The sequence below is a fragment of the Rousettus aegyptiacus genome, unplaced genomic scaffold (genome assembly GCF_014176215.1).
Source record: "Rousettus aegyptiacus isolate mRouAeg1 unplaced genomic scaffold, mRouAeg1.p scaffold_m13_p_17, whole genome shotgun sequence".
Lineage (NCBI taxonomy): Eukaryota > Metazoa > Chordata > Mammalia > Chiroptera > Pteropodidae > Rousettus > Rousettus aegyptiacus.
This window is the reverse complement of record NW_023416292.1, coordinates 10,595,723-10,608,178: the sequence shown is the minus strand read 5'-3', so window position 1 is coordinate 10,608,178 and position 12,456 is coordinate 10,595,723. Positions and strand designations below refer to the sequence as shown.

Here is a 12,456-nt window from a genome sequence, read left to right as displayed (position 1 = left end):
CCAATTAATTATGGAGGTAATTAAGATTCAATATGGTATTAAGGTGAGCCTTCATCTAATACGACTGGTGTCTTTATAAGAGGAGGAGATTAGGACACAGACAAGCCAGAGGAAAGACCGCATGAAGAAAAAGGGAGAAGATGGCTCCATACGAGCCAAGGAGAAAGGCCTCCAAAGACATCGACCCTGCCGGCACCTGGACTCAGACTTCTACCCTCCAGACTGTGAGGAAATTAATTTCTGTTGGTTATGCCACCTAGTACTTTGTTATTATGCGATCGTAACCAATTGAGAAGAATGGAGAAAGCCCCTGATGCCTCTGGCTTGCAGGGAAAGGGCTGAGGGTCATTCACTCAGGTAGGGGCTGGAAGTATGAAAAAAAAAGTGGACTGTAACCTTGCAGAAGGAAGCCAGAATGAGGAGATCGGACCTCGAGGGGCCACGTGAAAGACAGCCCATCCGCACGCATATTCAACAAAGGTTAACCCGCCTCGCTCCCTGTCGCCATTACCGCCACCATCGCACACATTTCTTTCCATGCCGGCAAAGTGTGGCGTCAATCATGGAGGTCCACTGCAGATTTTATTTAATTTTCAATTTTCTCATAAATACCAAGAAGTGCTTTTGAGTAAAAATCCCAAATAACATTAATATAGAAGAGGAAAAAATAAGCACTGTCTGGGCAGATAAACTGTTTAATTAAGAAGGTCCTGGAAGGAAGTGGACATTTTATTTAAAGACTGAAAAAGAATGATTTCTAAGAAAAAGCAAGTTCATTAGAGCGGATACTGCCAGCGAGACAGCTAGAAAAAACCTCTGGAGATTAATCTGCTGTTCAAATATGGAAGATTTAATGGACTTTCTGAAAGAAAATCCTGGGAGAGGGCCTATTTGAGATGTAAAATCTCTAGACATTTTAAGGCCATTCGATTTTATTTAATTGTGGAAACAATTTAATTTTGAATGCGACCTTTAATCCTGTCTGTAAATCAAGTTATTTAGTTGGTTTGGAGATGTAAAAATAGAATATGTACTTCTTCATTCCTAATCGATCATGTCAAATATGTTAAATTTTAGAGTGCTTTTTGTGGCATTACATTTAAAGTCACTCAGACTAAAATTATCATTTTACTAATTCATTTTTCAGATATTTTTTGTATTGATCAGAACTAATACTACAAATGTCTACCTGTCAAAGGATCTAGCAGTTCTCCAATTTTGCCATTTCAGGAGGAAAAAAAAAACAAGTTGAAAGACAGTTGTCAGTAGTATAGTAATGTGTGTGTGTGCGTGTGTGTGTGTATGTGTGTGTGATATATTGCATTTACCATATCCCATTCATTCATTTTTTTCATTAGACTTAAAATATTTTTTATTAATTACTTATTATGTGCTAGCACCAGGAATATGGAAGTGAACGAGACAAGTACTTCCGCTGCTTTCTTGTTGCTTACCGTCTACCCAGAAGGCAGGAACAAAGAGTTACATGAATACCTATTTTTAAAAATCTAATCCTGGGTTGAGGTGCAAAAACAGGACTCAGTTTCAGAAAAAAAATAATAATAATAAGGTGGAATTTAAAAAATCTCTAAACAAACTGAATATCACTTTTAAAATCCAAAAGTAATCCATCTCATTTACCAATCCTACCTTAGATGCGGTTGCTTTTAGAATCATTTTCATGAACTTCTGAAAAGGGAAGCTCCCCTTAGATTAAACAAATATTTCTTGCCTCCATTTATTTCTAAATTTGATACCTATCTTAACATAGATTCTGCTCTGTCTCATTTTCCTGGGAAATGGAGTTGGAATCATTGTAAAGTAGGAGAATTCAGAAATTGGGCCCATCTCTCAGGAAAGATCAAAAGGGTCCCAATTAGCAATCCTAGGTCAAGTGCCTCTAAGATATTTTCTCTTCTTCCTCTTAGAAAAAGCACATTTTGTATCAGTCAGGATTCTCGGTCGCAAGAAACAGAAGCTAACTCTTAGTGAAAAATTATAGCAGGTGGGTATTTGTTTGCTTAAGGATGTAGGACAGCTCACAGAATTCCTAGCTCCAGGTAATCTTCCAGGAAAAACACTGGTCTGAGGAGGAAATGACCACTGTCACTACCACGCAGTATATCTGTTTCTCTTGAACATGATGTTACTGCAAACACTTCCTTCACTAACACCACTGCCTGTTTGCCTTTTGTCATTAGCTTCAGAATTCAAGACTGGTACAAATGGCACTCAGTGGCAGAGCCTAGGTAACATGCTTACTGGACATTCACTGCACCATGACCAGACTACATTAATTGCTATAGCTTTGTAGAGAGTCTTAATATCCACCTGTGGATCTTTTCCTAGTGTTTCAACTTTCCCGTATCTTTACAGTTAGGTGCATCTCTTACAAAGAGATGAGTTTTATTTTTTTAAATGGATCTGACAATTTTTACTTCTTAAGTAGAGAGTTAGTCCATTTATATTAAAAATGACTGACATGTATAGATTTGTTTCTACAATGTCATTTTGTGCTTACATTTGAACTATTTTCTCTCCCCCTTCTTGACATTTGTTCAATTGAATAAGATTTTTATATTCCTTTTCTTCCCTCTGTAGCTTAGAAGTTATGCTGTATATTTCTATTCTTTTAGCATTACCCCTGCAACCTAATCTGCATACTTATTTTAACAAAATATTGGCTTTAAGAATCCTTGAATTATTTTCACATTGTTCGACTTCAATATTATCCCTTTTTTAATCCAAGAAATTAAACATTATTGTTATTGGATTATACTTTCAATATTCTTTTAGAGTGACCAATCGGTTTACTAATTTTTTGCTCTCCATTCTTTCTTGCATTTTAAATCTTTAGGAACATTTTTCTTTTGCTCAAAGTACTTCCTTTAAAAAGGATCTACTTGAGGCAAACTGCCAGTTTTTGTTTAACTAAAACTATCTTTATTTTGCTTTCATTCTTGAAAGGTAGTTTCGGTAGATTCTAATTTAGCAATTATTTTGTCAATTTCTTAATGTTTTTTAAAATGTGACTTTAAAGATATCTTCAGTATTCTGTATGCTAATTTATATGCCTTAATATGAAATCTTAGGTAAATGATCAGATTTTTATTTATTCCCAATTTTATTCTTACTCATTTCCAATGCTATATTGAATCATGGAGGGAGGATATCTCTTCTTTGTTACTTAAATGTCAGGGTCCTTATAAACCACTTCCAAAGGTTTATGGATAATTATGTACCAAAGTAAACACAACTAATGGACATCTCTATACACCTGATACTAATACATTCTAGGGATTTCCTGCCCCTTCAGATCTGAAGCCAACTGAGTCTTGGAAGGTTTTGGCTTTTCATTCCCTTGGACTAAGGGAGAGACCAGAGTAACTAAGTCTAAGAGTTGAAAGGGATCGTATATCCCAAAGGCGTGTATTCTTTTTCTTTGCCCATGGCAGATCTTCCTGGTCAAATATGTTCTATCAATACCTAGTGTGTGGAAGTAAAAAATATCTAAGAAGGCATGTCTCCACTTTCCTTTTAATTTGTGTTCAGATGTAAAATAAAAGAAAAACCTACCATAAAAATCCATCTACAATGAAAAATACTGTGTGTAATATGGTGCAGACAATACAGATTCTGAGTAGGCCATGTGGTTATCAGAACCAGAGGAAAATAATTCTAAATAGACTTCCTCCTACCTTGGGTTCTAAATTTATGTTGGAAAGGTGAGTTATTTAACAAAGATGATGGGGGAAAAGAATCACATTCGAAGAAGGTTAACTAGAATAGAGGAAGACCTCACAGAGGGGGCAACAGGATAAGCACAGAAGGATGATCAATATTTGAGCTGCACTTGAGACAAGAATCAGAATCTTTTCTGAATGAAGTGGAAGGAGTGAAGTTCACGGTCACATGGACGTCGGGTTCAGTTGCCGGCTCTCCTATTTTCAAGCCACTTAACAAGGCAAAGGGCAAGCAGAGGAGTAATGAGAGACACTTACACTGATTTGTTCTTAGAAATACCAATAGCATCAAACAGGAGACAAAAACAGTGAAAAAAATAAAAAGTGAACTCTATCATCCATTCTGCCAGTGACTGTGTATGACAGGTCACCTCATTTCTCTGAGTTTTTGCCAAAGTCTTTCAGTTCTAAGATTCTATTGTGGTGCTTCTCAACCAAAGCTGCCCACCAGAATCATTTGGGCAGCCCTTGAAATACACCTATGCCTGGAACCATAGGGAATTCTAACCAAATAGTCCTGGGGAAGGGCCTGGATGGAACTAGATGAAGAAGTGACCCAACAGAACAGTGGCTCTGGATGCCCATCAATACAGAGTACAGAAACACCCCAGATATGCAAAAAAATTAGAAAATTGCACATTTCAGAACTTCTCTCAGTGGCAATATGCCTGTCGACTGAAAAAAAATGTTGACGAGTTCCTTGAATGACAACAAATGTTCACTAAAAAAAAAAGGGTGCATTTACTCAACGGTTTTCTTTTGCTGAGCATAGTCTGACAGTTTAGAGACAAAGCTTATACCTCCTTCTCTAATCTTCCCCCTTGGGGCACTTAACATCTCCTCTAAATAATTACCCTGTTAATCAGCTGGTCTCGAGTCTACACTTGTCTTTTGATTCTGCTACCCACCATGCCAACCCCCAAATTTTAACCATATTCCAAGTGAGAGCTGCTATTCTGGAAATAAAGTAATTATTTCGTAAACCAGGAAATTCTATATTATGTTTATAATCTTCATTATTATTATGGAAATGTGGTATGATACATAATAAACAATTAGCATTATTGTCATTAATATTAAAATATTATCTAGCATATTGTTCTCGATATTAGAGAGTTCTAGAACCAGCTACCTGACTCCAAGTCCTGGTTCTATTACTTTCTACCACTGTAAACTTGGACAAATTAATTATTTTCTTTGTGACTTGATATATATATAGATGCTCCCATCTATAAAATGAGGAGAATCGTAGTGCAGATTTAAGTTTATTAGGAAAATTAACTATGCTTATGTATATACAGTACGTATAATACTTCCTAGAATACTCAATAAACCTTACTTTTCATCATAATTATTATCATTAATATTATTATGAATCAAGGACGTATTGAATCTGGAATCAAAACAAGTGTGGTCGACCAGTCTCAGGACTAACATTAAAAAAATAATAAAAGAAATCAGAAAAAGCAACTGAGACAAAGCTGACTCAAGTAGTTATTTTCCAGATACTGTCAGATATAGACTCATGGGACAGAAACTTAATCCAGTAAAACCAATAGCCAAGGACACTGGCCCAGATTTACGGCCATTGCCATAACCAAGATATCTAGTCTCTGCAATCAAAAGCCAGTAAAAAAGATCAAAAGATAAAGCTGAGCCAGACCTGGGGAATCAAAGAGGCATTTTAGCACAGTTTTAAACCAGCCACAGTTACCTGGCTTCTCTCACTAGACAGGAGTAAGCTGAGGATCTGAGTCTCCCATAGTGCTGGTCCTCAGAGATAAAAGCCTGGCGAGTTAACAATCTTTGCTCAGAGCGAGGGGACCTAGATGCATTTGATAGTAGAGAATTACAAATAAGTTCCCTCTCAGAATTGTTATGAAAATAGAATGTTAGCATTGTGTACACTCTTGTAATGTAAATTATTATAATTATCATTTGAATAAAACTAAGTAATGAAGCCGAGATGCCCAGTTTTCCTCTTGGTTCATTCTAAATAGGAAGAACATCATTGCTGTTTTATCTGAGTTTAAATTTATTACCCAGGTATATTGATTACCTAATTTTTGTGCATCTTTTCTTTAAGTAACAGCTTCCTTCATTTCTTGATTTCCATTTATTTCATTATTACTTTTCTCCTTTCTTGGTATAAATCACATTTTATTAATTCCTGGCCCTGGGAGTTAAATTATCCATATAACGAATGTAAAAGTGGGTTCATTAGAACACGCATTTTAGCAAATTCATCAACTACTATGTATGATATGTAGATATGTTAACGTTTTAGAAGATTTTTATCATATACAAGAGGACCCTTGACATTAGCAAGCCCAATCAGGGTCTTCTGTCAGAATCGATATATGTATTTTAGGGAGGGAGGTTGCCTTTTTTTAGATCTTAAACCTTAAGGATCTGAGCTTGGAAATGTGAGGGCCATCTTTCATGTTACATAGGAAAAGCCAGACAGAAAGTGTACCCAGACCTCATAAGCAGAGGGATTATGACATGCAGCAAGACAGACCCAAAACATGACTTGAGTTCCTGCCCTGCCCGAAGTCAGAACCATCTGTGAAATGCCCAGTTAAATGAGTCAATCAATTCCCTTTTCTGCTTAAACTATTTTGAGCTGAGTGACTATTGTTTGAAACAGAGGGTTCTGAAATATATACTATAGCAGAATCAGCCATCAAATATCAAATACCAAAAGAAACATACCTTTACCATTCTGGAGCATCGTGCGGAATACATTTAATTTTATTTCTGGTCTATTTCTGAAGCTCTGTAGAGGAGGAAGTCAATGGGTGAATGGGTAAACATCATATCTCATTGTCAGGAAGAACAGTCTTCTTTCATATCATGCTAGTTTCCCCTTCGGTTCTTTTCCAAGTATCTCCCAAACCCAGATTTCTGACTAGTTAATAAACTGTCTCCAGCTGTTTCCCTTGTTGTGCAAATTTCAACAGAAGGAGGAAAATCAATTAGCATGCACCTGAATGCATTTAGACAAGACTTTCATGCGGCTTTTTACTATAAAAATATGAGCAGCCCTACAAAAATAAATCAACCAGCTTTGGGAATACGAGACTGGAAATGAGGGACTTTCTCTTCACTGGGTTAACAGGATTGGATGGGCTAAGTGATCACAGTTATAGATAACTGCTAAAGAGAAGTTTCCTACAGAAATCAGTTATATTATATAGTGTCGATATGAGTTTTATTCTCTGGAAGGACCAAGGATAAAATACCACTTTGCTACATGAACGGGAGGGGCAGAGGGAAATGATTACTTTTAATCCTCTTGAAGGACCAATTAATTTTCAATGGTTTCTACTCTGTTTTATCTCTAGTACTTTATCCACTTTGAGCAGGCGATATTGGGAACAATATGTTTGCTCTTATAGTCTTATCAGGAATGTAAGACTAAGGCAAAGTGGAGAATTCAACATTTAGTCCTCAAAACCTTTATCTCCTTTATCTGAGCTGTAAATATATCTTATGATAAACAAGATACAACGTTTATTTAAAGTCCAAACTAAAAACATGCTTTCCTCCAAACAAAACGCAATGGAAACATTGCATTAAAACAAGCCCTGTGTTTTTCTGTATGTGTGCCTTTGTCATATCTTTATGACGTGTCATGGTTTTTGCCCTCCCTCCTATTTCTGAAGCATACAAAATGTTTCTTGTCTTAATAACTGTATATCCTAATGCATATCACTGATTAGCATTTACCATTCTCGGTCAAATAACAATCTTAATAGCTAACATCTACCTAGTGCCAAGTATGGTTGTGATTGTTTTGCCCATGTTAATTCACTTAATCTTCAGAATAATCCTATGAGGCCAGTAGTGCCATCATCCCTATTTTACAGGTGAGGAAAGAGAAGCATGGTCACTTGGCCAAGATCACATAGTGACTAAGGGGCAAAGCTGCAGTCTAAGCCATGCTGTACTGACTGTCTAGCACATTATTTTTCACAGAAAACTATTCCATTTTTAAAAGAAAAATTTGGCAAAGCTGTTACATAACATAGATTAACATGAGCACACACAATTTATTCTCCTCGCAAAACTCAATTCGAAAACCCCTTTCTTCACGCTCACCCTCAGATTCCCCTCCTACATAACCCCAGTTCCCACGTGGAAACGACCTATGAATGTCTATATAATTTTGTACTTTTAAGAAGACTTATCACAGAAGTCCTTGGATTGTAGTTGCATATATGATAATTGTGTATATACGCATACACATGTATAATTGTATGTGTATATGATTATAATTGTGTATATGATTTATAATTATATATACGTATATATAATTGTATATAGTATAATTGTGAAACCGTAGGCTCTTGAAAGTTAGAGAATTTTAAAATTATTATTAGAAAGCATCTAATGCAGTGTTTTGCATGGAATGCATTCTCAATAATCATTTGTTAGTTGTATTAATTAATACTTTAGGTCAAAATTGCCTTCGCCTGAAGTGTAGAGTCTGAAAAGTCTCAAATCTTTTGAGAAAAAGACAGGGATGATGATGATAACAATGAATAAAAATGGTAGGTATACAGAGAGAAAGAATGAATCTAGTACTGGGCAGCTCTGTAGAAAATAATCGTTTCCTAAAATAATTTTGATAATTAATTCAATTTTCTTACAAATATCCTCTACCAATATCTACATAGCCACCTCAATATTGTTCATTTCCACTATAAGGACAAATGCGGCTTCTTCCAATCTCATATTGAGAAAATTTAAGGTAAAATAGTAAGCTGGTACGTTTAAAGCTTCCTGAGATCAGTGGGAACGCAAGGTGCCAGGGCATTCATTCTCATTGCATATTTTGAATAATAAAGGCAAAAAGCAAACATGACGACAGTTTCTAAACACCAATAATTATCTCTCTAATTTTCTAACAACTTAGCATTTAACCTCAGAAAAACGCCAATGATATTTTCTGTCACCTTTCTCAGAGATGGCACAGTGATGAAAAACGTGGCGTCCAGCATTAAATCTTTGGACTCAGATCCTAGGCCCGCTCTCTGGGCAGCCTCGGGTCCATCCCTTGGTTCTCTGGTGCCTCTCCTGAAAGATAGTAACAACAGTTTCTATTTCACAGAGCTGCTGTGACATGCTAAGCCCTGAGAAGAATAAGATACATACAGAAAGCAAAAGCAGGGTGTAGAGTACTATTTTAAGGGTATTTTGTTGACAATATTCACATCTCCCTAACATTATCCAGTCATCAAGAAAAACCTTTCAAAACCTAATTGTACCACAGAATACGCATGCGTGAGGAAAGATGTTGCCTGTTTGGTAATGTTTTCAAGATGATCTCTTAGTCTTTTATTTCCCTGTGAGCATTTCTAAGAAGGAAACGGCAATGATAATTATTTACTTTTTGATGTGATTATTCTGTTCTGAATTCATATTTTTATGTAAATTGTTATTTGCCGCATCAGGTCTTTCATCAATTTAACTATCATGTTTAATATCCTTCTATTAGTGTCTTGATGTAATGCATTTAAGACAGGCATGGTCATTTGTTTTGGTATTTCTAGGCAAGGAGATAATAAAATGAACCACAGAAGAAAAATCACACGGATTTTGATAATCCGTGACAGTAAAACAATATAGTTTTTAATTTCCGAAAGGCTGCATATTTTTGATTTAATTCATTCCTCCTGAGACTCTTAATGTGATACGATTTGCATATCCATTGTTGCATCTCAAAGGATTAATTGGTTACTTCAAATAAATTTGGTGGATTTTCTAATAAATTGTCCCAAGTGGTGGGGGAGCAGGGGAGGTTGGGGGCGGGGGGGAGGGAGGGGTATGGGAGGGGCGGGAAACACAGTAATGAAAATGAACTACAGCCCACACAAAAAGTTTCTAAAAGAATGCTCATGCTTAATGGAAAGTAATCTGATTTTAAAAGAAATGAGCCTTATTTTGGAGCAGACTCTCTCCCCCACACAGTCTCAGGACGTTTAATTCTTCTCTGTGTCAACTCAGATGCTAAGGGAACTCTCAAAGGCTAGCGAGACCTCACAAAAGGTCTGGATAGAGCTGTCGGATGACTCAGACCTTGACCTTAGTCGTCAACTAGTTAAACACAGATTTTTAATTTGGATGATAGCCAAATACAAAGCTATATGCCAAAACTATGTTAAAGATTTCTAATGTGGATCCCTGCTCCCCGGTAGTTTCACGTTTCCTGATAGATCAACACTTTCTTTCTTGGAAACCTCAGTTTTTTACCTATGCGTTTCATTGCACGAGTTACCGGCAATGCTTCAATATATCTTCCCTTGACACTGAGAAAGTTTGCACTTCCTTACCGAAATTTTAATGGGATTTTACAAATATCAAAACACCTTGTATTCATCAAGAAAATAAGTGCATATTTGAATTGAGATTCTTCATAATTTTGTTAATTAATGGGTAATACTCATTTTCTTTCTTCTTAATCAAGAAACCAAATGTAATTGCTTTTGCTGTAATTATCAACGTGCCATATTTCCAAGCTTTTGACAAATGAATTCTATAAAAGTATAAATTGATCTTGCCATCCTAATGAGTAACATAAATGCTTGATCAAAATAATAACCTCTAAATTTCTGGCATTTTCATGTTCCTTCCTTGGAAAAAAAAACACTAAAATTTTTCCTAGTAACGTCCTTCCCAAAAATGTGGAACCACTAAGTGAACAGATTTTTGCTCTAAAACACCTGCAAAAGTAGTTATACTCACGGTCTTCTTCCAAAGAATTTTTATCCTGTGCAGCACTATTTAGCATTTAACACATCAAAGTCATGTCACATTTTCCAATCTTCTAATCTTCCTTTTACCAGAGGTAGGTGGAATATTGAGCGGCATCATTACAATTCTTTCCTAAATCGGAGATTCTAAGATCTGCGAATGCCATACATGTGTTAATAACTCTCCTTTACCCTTGTCTTTAATAAGAAGCGAAAATCACATCTGCACAGGCAAGCTAAGTCTCAAAAGAAAGAAAAAAAAAATTTTTCTTTTTAAAGTTTCTCGTGTGATGCAAACAGCATGGTCTTTTGAACCAAAGAGGCCAGCATCCCTCTTCACAAGTCATAGCTTAACTCTTTACACCTTTGACTCTTTACCTATGAAATGTGAAATAATAACGCGAAATAATACTTAGCTTCCAAAACTATTGTGAGCATTAACTGAGATGATCCACAATAGAAGATGGGTACCTAATAGATATTTAATAAATGACAGCTATTTTTATTCAACTGTTCCACAGACAGGATTTATCAGTTCTATCAAGGCCATTTAATCTGACTGTGTAGGCAGAACAGGAGTTCAAGTGATGAAACACAATACTATACAATACAATACAAAGAACACAATTCAGCACAATACAATACAACACAACAAAATATAAAACCTCAGTCTCAGCTCAACCAGATCTCATGCAAAACAGGAAAAGACTATTTAGAGGAAGGAAATAGTTGAGCTGATTACTTTCGAAATTGAATCCTACAGAGAGTCATTTGGATAATTATTTGTTTCAATCATACATCACAGAATTAGCAATTCAGTCATTCCACTTAGCCACTTTCCTTTCTCCTATCCCTTTCTATATTTTCCAACTTCATAGGTATGTTTACATCAAAGCCAATCAACACTGTAGGAAACATTTTCTGATGCAATGAAAGTGATTTTCGATTTAGCATGGTTTGAAATCAGGACCGACTTCCGAATTATCCAGATTTCCTGCTTGTAGTGTCTACCTAGGCAAATGCCAAAATATTTGCTTGAATGTAATTAGAGAATAGTTACCTCCTAATTGATCACACAACTCTTATGATGGAGACAACAGATGGTTTATTAATTTTCTTACCTCAAGTGAATGGTGTTTTGTATATTTTTCCCATTTATCTGTTGGAGTCATAATGGTTTTCCCATCAATTTATACACATCTTCATATTTTAAAGGCATTAACATTATTTCTGTCAGGTGTGCTGAAAATATTCTTCCCCGCAGTGTGCTTGGCTTTTTTATAGATGTGTAGATGCTTTTGTGCCTCAACATCTAGATTTAAATTAACAAATAGTAAATGAGAGCTTACTCTATGTCTGGCACTTTACAAGATGCTGGGGTTACAAGACAGACCTGTTTGTTGTCCTTGTCCAGTTGCATTCGAGAAGGAACCAACCTGTGAGGAATACGCTAAACAGTCAAATAACAGAAAACTAGAAATTAATGGCTTAAGCATATGGGGTTTAAGGTTAGTAAATGATTCAAAGTGAGTTTGTCCAGGCGTGGTACCGCTGAAACCTGTAGAGCAGCTGTTGTCGAGCGCCCAGACTCTTTCCTCGTTCTCTTCCCTCAGCTTCAGTCAGTGGCTTTCATACTCATGATTACAAAATTGCTGCTGAGTCTCCAGGCATAATATCTACATTCTGTGTAGGAAATATAGAGGAGTTCTAGAAGTAGGAGGATGTCTGCATCAGGTAAGCAAGCGTCTCCCCAAAAACCATCAGCTAATAACTCATTGAGCAGACATGGTACACAACACAGCGTAGGGAAGTGAGCATTTTTATTTACCTGGACATGATGGTACTCTGATGAATATCAAGTTTCTTAATAAGAAAGAAGTAGTAATGGATATTAGGTGGCATAGAATAGTATCAGCATCAGGAAGATTGTCTACAAAAAAAATAATAAAATAAAA

The 12,456-nt window shown here is 36.1% G+C and overlaps 1 long non-coding RNA gene across 3 annotated transcripts in view; it reads right to left on the bottom strand.

Moving 5' to 3' along the window:
* Positions 1-5,374: 5,374 nt before the first annotated feature.
* Positions 5,375-12,456, bottom strand: part of LOC107521650 — a 131,428-nt gene continuing 124,346 nt past the window's right edge. For all 3 annotated transcript variants that reach the window (XR_001599617.2, XR_001599618.2, XR_001599619.2), the window contains 5 exons: positions 11,623-12,431; positions 10,494-10,655; positions 8,705-8,825; positions 6,459-6,522; positions 5,375-5,568 (listed from right to left, as the gene is read on the bottom strand). This is a non-coding gene — a long non-coding RNA (uncharacterized LOC107521650). The remainder of the gene's footprint in view (positions 5,569-6,458; positions 6,523-8,704; positions 8,826-10,493; positions 10,656-11,622; positions 12,432-12,456) is intronic.